This window comes from Ovis canadensis, chromosome 11 (assembly GCF_042477335.2).
Source record: "Ovis canadensis isolate MfBH-ARS-UI-01 breed Bighorn chromosome 11, ARS-UI_OviCan_v2, whole genome shotgun sequence".
NCBI lineage: Eukaryota > Metazoa > Chordata > Mammalia > Artiodactyla > Bovidae > Ovis > Ovis canadensis.
The window spans coordinates 40,068,831-40,082,065 of NC_091255.1; positions in this window are offsets into that span (position 1 = coordinate 40,068,831).

A 13,235-nucleotide genomic window follows, 5' to 3' on the forward strand; every position below is an offset into this window, starting at 1 on the left:
CAGATGGTAAAGAAACTGCCTGCAATGTGCGAGACCCGGGTTCGATCCCTGGGTTGGGAAGATGCCCTGGAGAAGGAAGTGGCAACCCAGTCCAGTGTTCTTGCCTGGAGAATTCCACGGATGGAGGAGCCTGGTGGGCTACGGTCCATGGGGTCACAGAGTCGATACGACTGAGCGACTCACACGACTTGCTTTAATGTATTTGTCAACGCTGCTCTCCCAGTTCATCCTACCTGCTCCTTCCCAACTTGTGTCTGCAAGTCCGTTCTGAGTATTTCAATAAATATCTAGTGATTGCTCTGTACTAGAAACCAGTGAGCAAGATGGCCATGGTACCCACCCTCAAAGCGCTTACAGTCTGCTGGGGGAAGCAGCGGGGAAGTGCTGCTGAAAGATGGATCAGTGCGGGGGCTGTAGGGTCACCCGGAGAAGCATTTGACCCAGCTGCTGGTGGGGGTGGGGTGGGAGGGGGTCAAGACAGCTGGCTAGAGCAAGTGCAGCCCAAATGGAGACTTGAAATGGAGAGGAGAGAGCCTGAGAAGAAAGAAGAGGCCAAGAGCAGGAAAGCCTGTGCATGAATCCAAATGCGAGAGAGGGTATTAGAAACCCTGGCCAATGGGGAGAAGAAAAACAGGGAGCAAGCACATTAGGTCATACGAAGCCATGCTAGGGATCTGGGGTCTGTGTGTATGTAGACAGGGGCTACGCGGAGGAGCAAATTCATTGATTTATTTATTTTATTGGAGGATAGTTGCTTTACAATATTGTGGTGGTCTCTGCTCTACATCAGCATGAGTCAGTCATCGTCGCTCAGTCGCTCAGTTGTGTCCGACTCTTTGGGACCCCATGGACTGTAGCCTACCAGGCTCCTCTGTCCATGGGATTTTCCAGGCAATAGTCCTGGAGTGGATTGCCATTTCCTCCTCCAGGGGATCTTCCCAACCCAGGGATCGAACCCGGGTCTCCCGCATTGTAGACAGACGCTTTACCGTCTGAGCCACCAGGGAAGTCAGTCATATATATATGTATATATATGTATATATATATATATCACCCCTCTTCAGCCTCCCTCCTCCCTACTCTCCACCCCTCTCCGTCATCACAGAGCACCAGGCTGAGCTCCTTGTCTATGCAGCTACTTCCCACGAGCTAGCTATCTCGCGCATGGCAGTGTATATAGGTCAACGCTGCTTTCCCAATCGGTCTCACCCTCTCCTTCCCCCGCGACATCCACCAACCTGTTCTCTATGTCTGCATCTCCATTTCTTCTCTATAAACATGATCACCAGTACTCTTTCTCTAGATTCCATCTATATGCTTTAATGTACAGTATTTGTTGAGAGAATTTATTAGATACATCTTTCAGACAAAGCACTATGGCTGCAGCGTGCAGAATGGATGGGAGGGTACAGGACTGCAGGTGGGACATCTGGGGGGGTTGGCACCCAAACCCAGACAGGAAGATGTCTGAACCAAGGTAGCAGCAGTGTGACGAAGAGACACAGCAGGGCCCGTGGTGTCCAGCATCACCGCCAGATATTAACTGCATCCTGCTTGCTAGAAGCTTCCTCTGCAGAGGCTGGACCCATACTACTGATGGGGCTGCTGAAATCTAGAACACATGTTTTGCTAGAGATGCCTTGCTATGGATGGTCATGCCCAATTACCAATTGAACAGGTCTTCTTCAATGAAAAGAAGTGTCAAGCTAGAGTGGCTGAGATTTTGGGAGATATCACAGGCACTGAAATATTTGTTTTTATGCCAATATCACATTTTTTTAACTTTTAATTTTAAATTGGGGTATAGCCAATTAAGTGCTGTGATAGTTTCAGTTGGATAGCACAGGGACTCAGCCATACGTAGACATGTATCCATTCTCCCTCAGAGTCCCCTCCCATCCAGGCTGCCATGTAACATTGAACAGAATTCCCTGTGCTACCCAGCAGTAGGTGCTTGTTGGCTATCATTTCAAATATAGCAGTGAAATATCACACTTTGCTGAATACTGTAGCTTTTAGACGTGTTGAAGTTAAGTAGCACTAGCTTTCTTTTTTTTTCCATTTTGGTTATTATTTGTGTTCCCTATGGACTTTAAAATGATCCTGTCAATTAAAAGATACTGCTAAGAGTTTTATTGTGATTTCGCAGTGGCAAATAATAAGGTTTCTGGGTATGAAAATAATAAGAAAATTTGCCTTGCATGTACTACCATTCTGAGGAAATTATTTGAGGATTTACACCAGCAAAAATAGGGAGAGATCAAAGAGAGGAAATTATGGGATACAGGAAACAAGGAAAGACTCCAGTGGTACCCATGGAGCCTAGAAAGCGTCTGGTCTGGATCGTAGCAGGAGGTCAGGGGCTGGCACGTGTCCCCAGGGAGAAGTGGATTCTGAGCAGTCGTTGTGCACGTAACAGAAAGGCTGAAATGATTTGAAGATATAATGGGGCACATTACATTTTTGAAAATGAACAACAACAAAAAAATAAGGCATTTAGAGACTCTAGCAAGCTGAGGAGAAAACTATACAGGAAATCTGTGGTCAGAATATGAAATGAAATTTGAAATTGGCATTGTCATAAAAGCTATTGTTAAAGCATAAGAGAAAGAAATTCATATAACCTTGATGCAAGAAGGTTCTACTTTCTGTGGTCCAGAGATTGTTGTATTGATGCAGTAAAAGAAATACAACACTTGCATGTGACTGGGGTAAGCAGTGAAAAACAACAACCTCAAGACATGGCTATCATTTTCCTCTTCTTAGAGGTAAAGGACTAAGGTGAGAAGAAGTTAAGCGACTTAAGATCAAAAAGTTATTAAGTGGTGAAGAAAGCTTCTTAAACATTATTATACATCCTCTGTGTTAAATATATATGTAATATTATACATATATTGGAGAAGGAAATGGCAACCCACTCCAGTGTTCTTGCCTGGAGAATTCCCATGGCTAAGGGAGCCTGGCACGCTACAGTCCATGGGATCACAAAGAGTCAGACACAAATGAGTGACTATCACTCACTCACACTATACCTATATGTAAATACATGTACACATGTAGTATTTGTGGCTTATGATATTTAGAATCAACTTATGGATAAATTGTGGAATAATGTTCTAGAATAGGATGTTAATGATGTCAGTCTCACACGTACAAGCACATATGTGGTTTATGGAACTCAATACATGGGATGGGGAAGATGAATAAGGAAGTAAAGAAGACAATATTCTTATCTTGCATTGTTGTTGTTGTTGTTCAATTGCTAAGTCGTGCCCGACTCTTTGCGACCCCATGAACTACAGCATGCCAGGCTCCCCTGTCCTTCACCATCTCCCGGAGCCTGCTCAAACTCATGTCCATTGAGTCAGTGATGCCATCCAACCATCTCATCCTCTGTCATTCCCTTCTCCTCCTGCCTTCAATCTTTCCCAGCATCAGGGTCTTTTCTAAAGAGTCAGCTTTTTGCATCAGGTGGCCAAAGTATTGGAGCTTCAGCTTTAGCATCAGTCCTTCCAATGAATATTCAGGGTTGCTCTCCTTGAGGATTGACTGGTTTGATCTCCTTGCTGTCCAGGGGACTCTCAAGAGTCTTCTCCAGCACCATAATTCAAAAGCATCGACTCTTTGGCTCTCAGCCTTCTTTATGGTCCAACTCTCACGTCCATACATGACTACTGGAAAAACCATAGCTTTGACTATATGGACCTTTGCTGAAAAAGTGATATCTCTGCTTTTTAATACACTGTCTAGGTTTGTCATAGCTTTTCTTCTTGCAGTAGAGAAGGATTCTCAACAAAGAGTTGGGTTATACAAAGCCCAGGCTGCCTAAGTCTCCCTGGGAAAGCACAGCTGGAAAACCCCAGGGAGGGCTCTTGGGAAAACCCACAAATAATGCCATGCAAGGGAACCAGACTGTGGAACCTGCCCCAGGTAGAGGGCATCAAGACACACCCTACCTGTGCCATCCAGGTTCTAGAGAAGGACCTCTCCTTGTCCCCTCCTCCTGGGTCCAACGCTGCAGGAACCAAGAGCTGCTGCTCGGAAATAAGGGCAGGGTGGTGTGGAGCTGGGTCCAGTGAAGAAACCCACTCCCCACTCCACCCCACCCTCTGTTCTGAGCTCCAGGCCTGAAGCAATCCAGGCTGAGGGAGGAGAAAAGTTTTAAGCATGAATGGAATTTGGGGTTTTTAAATCACTCTGAAAGGGAATTATGTGTTTATTAAAGAGATTTGGTTCTTTATTTTTATGAGAGTGACAGAAAAGAGCCATGTGAGATGAGAGAGGGGAATAGATTAAGAACTTTTCCACAGAAAAGTTTAATGGGAAGTGGTGAGAAAAGAATTCAGTGGGTTTCAACCCACACTCCATTGAATCCAGTCCATTCAATTGACAGAACCATTTTCTTGAGTTATTGTTGTTCATTTAAATTTTTTTAAATTAACTTGAGGGTGTAGTTTATCTGCATAGAATAGACTATACAGAGTTTATTTAGTTTCTAAAATTAATATTAGATACAATGCAAAGATAAAACCCTAGTTCTTCCTTATGCTTTTAAATTCTGCTTATAAATGGTAGTATTCTCTTAGCAAATTTTAACATTTGCTCTTAGAATTCTTTTCATAATGCTTGGTCTCGATTATGAACTTAGCTAATTCAATTCCTTCAAATATTTTAGAGTGCATATTTAAATTTGATATATTTGATTTCCTTCTTAAGTGCTTTGACTGTCTAACTTAACAAACCATTCCTAATAAATATAATAAGCAAACATAAATATAACAAACTTCAAATTCTCTTAAATGTCCCAATAGAGGATATAAACTTGGAAAGATTTGAAACTAAACTCATGAGATCACTTTAAAATATCCAATTCACATTTTAATTTTCAGTTATTTTCACTCTAATATGCCAATTTTTCATAAACATAAAACAAGTTTTAAGAACAAGCTCAGTCACTCAGCCGCCAAATATTAAAAACCCTGGTATATCTTGTCTTCCACATTTAAAAGCTGAATTCTAATTCCCCTAGGGGTTATGAGATACTTACTCCTAAGAAAGATAATTACCCTTTCAAGTAACTGATGTGAATTTTGACAAGCAATTTCTGGTGAGTATTAGATGATTTCAGGACAACTTTCCAGCAATTAAGGACATTGTTATGTTATGCCATGTGTAACATGGGTTGCTTTCTCAGCATGCCTGGGGTTGCAAAAACAAAAATTTTACCCAAGACACTAATTGCATCTTGTCAGCAACTTTGATGGGATGCATTAGTTTGTATTGGTAACTGATTACGTCAATGACTCTATAACTCAAAGGGGGTTTTCACACACACAGGACTTCTCCAGTCATGTCTCATGCATGACCTAATTCTTTTTCCTTCTCATCCACACCTAAAACTTGAACCTAGGCGAATTACCTCATTTGATTTTCTGTTTCCTTAGATCTTCTCAAGTTATGTGGGTTCATTTTCTGTCTACCACTAAACACCTTTGAACTTGTGGGAAGCCTGAATTCTTTCATCATCTCAGACCACCCAACACGTGCAGGTATTAAAATGATAACCAACTACATTCTGAATACCTCACATAGCTACGAGGCCATGCTACTGTCAGATTGTACGTCGAAACCTCAAATTAAACAAAAAGCATGAATGTAGACCTCTGTTTGAGACTCTGCCGTAACCAGTTCTGTGTTTTGTCCATTTAAGTCATAGGAAGTAGGCTGCACAAATATTTCTATTAATATTTTGTAACAAATGCCTTCAAATGTAAAGAGGTTAGACAACTTATCCTCAAACATGTAGATAATAAGGGGCAGAATTAAGACTTAAATGCAGTTCTGATTGCTAGTGTTCTATGCAGTCTATTTTACCTTCTGCCTCTCCTTAAAAGTTAAGCGTATGCGAGACGGCAAAAGAGACACAGATGTATCGAACAGTCTTTTGGACTCTGTGGGAGAGGGAGAGGGTGGGATGATTTGGGAGAATGGCAGTGAAACATGTATAATATCATATAAGAAACGAATCGCCAGTCTAGGTTTGATGCAGGATACAGGATGTTTGGGGCTGGTGCACTGGGATGACCCAGAGGGATGGTATGGGGAGGGAGGTGGGAGGGGGGTTCAGGATGGGGAACACGTGTACACCCGTGGCAGATTCATGTTGATGTATGGCAAAACCAATACAATATTGTAAAGTAAAAAAAAAAAAAGTTAAGCAAAGGCAGACTAAAAGAATAAATGTTGAGAGAAAGCTTTCTAGTATTCTTGAACTTTATTTTTTTTAAACATAGAAAAACAGCTTTTTAAAAGGAGTAGGTGTATGTCTCATCCTTTTTAAGTCTTTCAGAACAACTTCCATCCTTCAAGAGCTTGTAATGATGCTAAGACCTGGAGGAGAAAAATGCCTCTTAGAAACCTCATTGATTATCTGCTTCAGTGGACTCATTAAAAGTTGGTAATTCTTATAGTGCAGAGCACTGCCATTTTTCTTTGGCATATTTCAAACTTTGCAGAGACTTCTCAAAGCAGAGTCACAGAGGTTTCTGCTAGAGATTCATCCCATGCCACACACTGGTGTTGACTGCCACTGCTCCCCTATAGGATGGAACAAAGACCTGTAAGGCAAAGTGTCATGTCGCAGACCTGATTTACAAATCCCCCCAACCTTTTCTCCTTAAGAGCAGTGGAACTCTTTCTTCACGCTAGATCTTATGTGGGAAGCTGATAGTCAAAGAAATGAAAGGAAGGTGACTCTGGGCTTTCCTGGGGGTCAGGTGGCTAAGAATCTGCCTGCCAACCCATGAAGAGGACATGGGTTCTATCCTTGGTCTGGGAAGATTCCACGTACCCTGGAGCAGCTAAACCCATGTTCCACAGCTAGAGGAGCCACGACGATGAGAAGCCTGCACACCACAGCTAGTGAGCAGTCCCTGCTCGCTGCAACCAGAGAAAGCCCACATGCAGCACAATCAATAATAATAATAAATAACTGTTTTCAAAAAGCATAGCAGCTATAGCTTGAATACAGAGTAGAGATCTGAATTCTTTGCCCCTCTATCCTTCCACAGGGGCCCTTAAACTCCTCAGCACCCACCATGGTTTATAGAAAATAAAGTGAAAGTGTAGTCACTCAGTCGTGTCCGACTCTTTGCGACTCCATGGACTGTAGCTGCCAGGCTTGTCTGTCCACGGGATTCTCCAGGCAAGAATACTGGAATGGGTTGCCATTCCCTTCTCCAGGGGATTTTCCTGACCCAGGTATCAAAACCCAGGTCTCTTGCGTTGCTGGCAGATTCAATTTCCTGGTGACCAGGGAAGCCCTATGGTTTGGGGGAACAGCTTAAATAGCACTCTCATGGAAAAGGCATGACAATTGAAGCATAGCATTTCTCTGAAAAAAAAAAAATCTACAGAGGAGACTTCTTAGAAGGTTTATCTCTTTGCCCCAAGGAGAAAGGACTTGGACACAGTCTCTACAGAAACCTGAGAGAGGTAATCCTGACTCTCTCTCTACCATTTAATATTAGAAACAATGATTCTACTGTTCCAGCCACACAGAAGCCTCCTGTGAAGTTTGCCAGATGTATACCATCTCTACTGTTTCGTTGAAGGCAAATATATATTTGTCAGAGAGTAATTAGTAATGTGACTCCTAAAGTCAAGTCTCTGCGGGGGAAATTTTTCCTCCCCTCTGTTTCATCTCATCGCAAATATGGTCTTTGCAAGCTGTTGTCGTTCAGTCACTTAGTCATGTCCGACTCTTTGCGACTGCATGGACTGCAACGTGCCTGGCCTCCCTGTCCTTTACCATCTCCCAGAGTTTGCTCAAACTCATCTCCATTCGATGATCCCATCCAGCCATCTCATCGTCTGCCATCCTTTTTCTCCTTTTGATTTCCATCTTTCCCAGCATCAGGGTCTTTTCCAATGAGTCAGCTCTTCGCATCAGGTGGTCAAAGCACTGAAGCTTCAGCTTCAGCATCAGTCCTTCCAATGAATAATCAGGGTTGATTTCCTTTAGGATTGACAAAAAACTTTGCAAGTTAGGGAATTTTATCAAAATCAAGGTTTTCCATGAACGGGAGTTAGTTCAACCATGTCCTGTTTCTGCTTTTCCTGCAAAATCTTCTTAAATGAGTATTGGGCATCAGACAGAGAAATAATGAAAAAGGAGGAAAATGTTTTCAGGCCAAACTAGTCAGCTCACATTGGCCTTCTAAAGACCCAGACTCTGTAATGCTCAAATGCTCCGTGTGTATGTTCAGTCATGACCGACTCTTTGCGAACCCATGGACTATAGCATACCAGGCTCCTCTGTCCATGGAATTTCCCAGGCAAGAATACTGGAGTGGGTTTCCATTTCCTCCTCCAGGAGATCTTCCTGACCCAGGGATAGAACCAGAGTCTTCTGCATCTCCTGTATCGGCAGGCGGGTTTCGTTTTTGGTTTTGTCTTTGTTTTTACCCCTGAGCCACCAAGAAGACCCAGATTCTGTAATGCTCGGATGCTCTGTCTGCATATAATTTTTATGACAGTTATTGATTGCTTCTTTTACCTCAGAATTAAGGAAACAGACTTGGAAGTCATCATGAAAAAAGGTGGAGACTATTACTATAGTACTTTACACTATCCAATAGTTTGTGGTTTTTCTTTCACATGCACTTGGAAGTTGAAATCCAAGGCCAAGCGGGAATCATAGCCATAAAAAAACCACGGGCATCTACTTTATTTCTTCAAACCATTTTGAAGAGTTTTGACTATATTGTCCACCACCACCCCCAAATTTCAACCCCAAATCCCCTTGAAGATTAACAAGCTGACAAACTCTGCTAATGTCAGGGAGAGGAAAGCAGCTCCCTGCGAGTTGCCGGAAATGGACTCCAGACTTCCTCTTTCTTCAGCTGAGGACACTATGTAACTGTTCAAAAATGTGAAGGTTTCTTAAAGCGTGATGACTATTACAGGACTGAGACGCAGGCTTCTCCTAGAGCCAGGTAGTAACGTTCAGCCAATGAATCAGACCCCAGTCTGGCCTGATGTTCAACAAGGAGATGATTTATAATGGGATATGGGGGTAGTCAGCGGATGCAGCTCAGAGGTCGGATAATCTGGACCAGCTGGGCATAGATGGCGACACTTCTGCCCTCTTCTCCCTCCCCCATCATTTGCTCCCTGCCAGAACATGGAAGAGCAGTTCTTTGAGAGAGCAGCTTGGAGATATTCAGGTCACAGAGATGCAGGCTTATCAAGAATTGGTTTCACTATGTGTCTTTCTAAAGCCAGGGTCTGTCCAGAGGAAATATCCTAGCAGGGTTTAGACTCAGTGGAACTCTGGAAATTGTAAGAAAGTCATAGTAAATGAAAGATTATTTCCCTCTCTGTGTGTATGTATGTCAGGGGAAGAAGTAGCTGAGTTAACAGAAGAGCATCGTGTATATTTATCTCAAAATGTTATCATTTCTATAGTGTATAATATACTTTGAAACACAACAGTTGTATTATTTTTGGTTCTGCAGTTATACAATAATGTCTTCTACTTACCTACTGTAAGAATATATGATCTTCACTAGTATAGCAGTGTAGCAAATGGTATATAATATTATTATTTGTTTGTTTGTTTGTTTGTTTCAATAAACAAATACATTTAAATAATATGCAAATATCATTATAAAACATAGGAAACTTCCCTCTGTGTGTGTTCCATCCTGTCTGACTCTTTGTGACCCTGTGGACTGTAGCTCACCAGGGTGATATATCCATGGAATTTTCCAGACAAGACTACTGGAGTGGGTTGCCATTTCTTTCTCCAGGGGATCTTCCTGACCCAGGGATTGAACCCATGTCTTCTGCGTTGCAGGCAGATTTTTTTTTTACCACTGAGCCACCTGGGAAGCATGAAGGCTCTAGATATAAATTATAACATGAAAGATAACTTTCACAAAATGGTAAAATACACACATTTTCAGAAATGTTTTTAGACTAATACCTGTAGGAAATAAATATGAAATTTTATTGGGATCTTCCTTCCAGTGCTTACATTGGAACTAAACCCAAACTGATTAAAACTGGGTCCAGCAATTCTAGCGTGCCGTTTCCAACATGGTTCCCTGTTCTCTGCTCTCTGCTGCCCTCCTCCTCTCCCGTTTCCTGTTTACTATAAGCTCTATGGCAGAAAATTATTTTCCTAATGTACACTACAGTATCTCTTGGAATCCTACTCTATCCTTTGGAAAAATCTAAACTTGTTTTTCTCTAGTTTAATGATGTTATCAGTTGAAATCTAAATTAAACTTTTACAGTTAAAGTTGTGTAGTAATGAATTTATTTACAAAACAGAAACAGACTCACAGACTTAGAGACAGAGATGGTTGCCTGGGGGAAGAATGGGGGGATGGCATAGTTTAGAGAGTTTGAGGTGGGCATGTCCACACTGTTGTATTTAAAATGGATAACCAACAAGGACCTACTGTATGGCACAGGGAAATCTGCTCAAAGTTATGTGGCAGCCTGGATGGGAGGGGAGTTTGGGGGAGAATAGATACATGTATATGAATGGCTGAGTCCCTTGGCTGTTCAAAAAAGTGAGAGTTCCAGAAAAACATCTATTTCTGCTTTATTGACTATGCCAAAGCTTTTGACTGTGTGGATCACAATAAACTGTGGAAAATTCTGAAAGATATGGGAATACCAGACCATCTGACCTGCCTCTTGAGAAATCTGTATGTAGGTCAGGAAGCAACAGTTAGAACTGGACATGGAACAACAGACTGGTTCCAAATAGGAAAAGGAATTCATCAAGGCTGTTTATTGTCACTCTGCTTATTTAACTTATATGCAGAGTACATCATGAGAAACGCTGGGCTGGATGAAGCATAAGCTGGAATCAAGATTGCTGGGAGAAATATCAATAACCTCAGATATGCAGATGATACCACCCTTATGGCAGAAAGTGAAGAGGAACTAAAAAGCCTCTTGATGAAAGTGAAAGAGGAGAGTGAAAAAGTTGGCTTAAAGCTCAACATTCAGAAAACGAAGATCATGGCATCCAGTCCCATCACTTCATGGGAAATAGATGGGGAAGCAGTGTCAGACTTTATTTTGGGAGGCTCCAAAATCACTGCAGATGGTGACTGCAGCCATGAAATTAAAAGACACTTACTCCTTGGAAGGAAAGTTATGACCAACCTAGACAACATATTAAAGAGCAGAGACATTACTTTGCCAACAAAGGTCCGTCTAGTTAAGGCTATGGTTTTTCCAGTGGTCATGTATGGATGTGAGAGTTTGACTGTGAAGAAAGCTGAGTGCTGAAGAATTGATGCATTTGAACTGTGGTGTTGGAGAAGACTCTTGAGAGTCCCTTGGACTGCAAGGAGATCCAACCAGTCCATTCTGAAGGAGATCAGTCCTGGATGTTCATTGGAAGGACTGATGTTGAAGCTGAAACTCCGATACTTGGCCACCTGATACAAAGAGCTGAATCATTGGAAAAGACCCTGATGCTGGGAAAGATTGAGGGCAGGAGAAGGGGACAACAGAGGATGAGAGAGTTGGATGGCATCACCCACTCAATGAACATGGGTTTGGGTAAGCTCCGGGAGTTGGTAATGGACAGGGAGGCCTGGCGTGCTGCAGTTCATGGGGTCGCAAAGAGTCGGACACAACTGAGCACCTGAACTGAACTGAACTTGAAACTATCACAGCATTGTTAATTGCCTATGTTGTTCTGTGCTGTGCTTAGTTGCTTAGTCATGTCCAGCTCTTTTCAACCTCATGGACTGCAGTCTGCCAGCTCCTCTGTCCATGGGGATTCTCCAGGCAAGAATACTGAAGTGGGTTGCCATGCCCTCTTCCAGGGGACCTTCCCAACCCAGGGATTGAACCTATGTCTCCCATATTGCAGGCAGACTCTTTACTGTCTGAGCCACCAGGGCCAAGAATACTAGAGTGGGATACCTATTCCTGCTCCAGAAGATATTCCTGACCCAGGAATTGAATCAGGGTCTCCTGCATTGCAGGCTGATGATTCTTTACCAGCTGAGCCATGAGATAAGCTCTAATTGGCTATACTCCAATACAAAATACAGAGTTTTAAAAGATTGCATTGTAAAGTTCATAAGGAAGGTGGGCAGCTTATCTAGTAAACTCTTTTGCAGGCAGGGTTGAGATCTCTCTTCTATAACATTAAATGCTTGAAGACATTGGAGAAATCTGTAAAGAGTTTTGAGAGGAAAATTTAGTAACCTCCAAATTCCTGGACAGAGTGTTATTCATGTGTGAAGATAACGTAAAGAGTTTCCAGATACTCAAATACTCAAAGTATGCAAGTCCTATCTATTCAGAAAAATGTTACCCAAAGCTGAACTCACATGAAATCAGAAACTGCAGCAATGTATAAAAACTCAGACTCCATAATGATGAAGTAAAAAAAGAGGCTAAAAGTAAAATTTGAAATTGTTTAAATATATAATTAAGTCAATAAATTTAAAATAAAGTTGCAAAGCACTATGAAAATGCCATAAGTAATTTTGAAAGATTAAAAGGCTTTAAAATTTAAAAAAAAAAAACAATAATATGCACCTTCTAAAATCTCATAAACAAAATAGAATGTGGGGAAAGAAAAGGAATTTTACTCTCTGAATTGAAGGGAATCAGTAGATATTATTTCTCACCTGAGGTTGATCATTAAAGAGCTAAAGAATGTAGTTTATTTTTAAAAATCAAAATTAAACTGTAATTGAATTAAGAACAGGACTTAGATCTTACAGTTCCCTAGGGAAAATAAAGACATTCACCTAATGCATATAACAAAAAGTAGGGAAAGAAAGCCAGTGTACAAGCATATAAAAGAAAGAATAAAGATGACATGTAGACAAGTTTTAATTGGAAACTAATTAAACATAAAAAAAACAAAAAACCCAGCAGCTTTTTATAAAATAGAAGTTAACTGTGTTCTGTTTGTGAGTTCACTGAAAACGAGAGAAGCTGTAAAAGCTCACATTCAAAGGATACAAAGGCCTATCAGACAAAAACAGTGCAAAGGAAGCAGGGAGAACACTATTACTATCACAAAACATAGTAGTCAAATCACCATTCATAGTTAAAGTAATTAAAAATAACTCCAAGCCAAAAAACATCGTTACAGTCGAGACTCTCATCGGGCTCAGTTCCCAATGAAAATGGCCCAATCAATGTATTAAAGAAAATTCTATGTCATGGCCAGAGCTTATAGA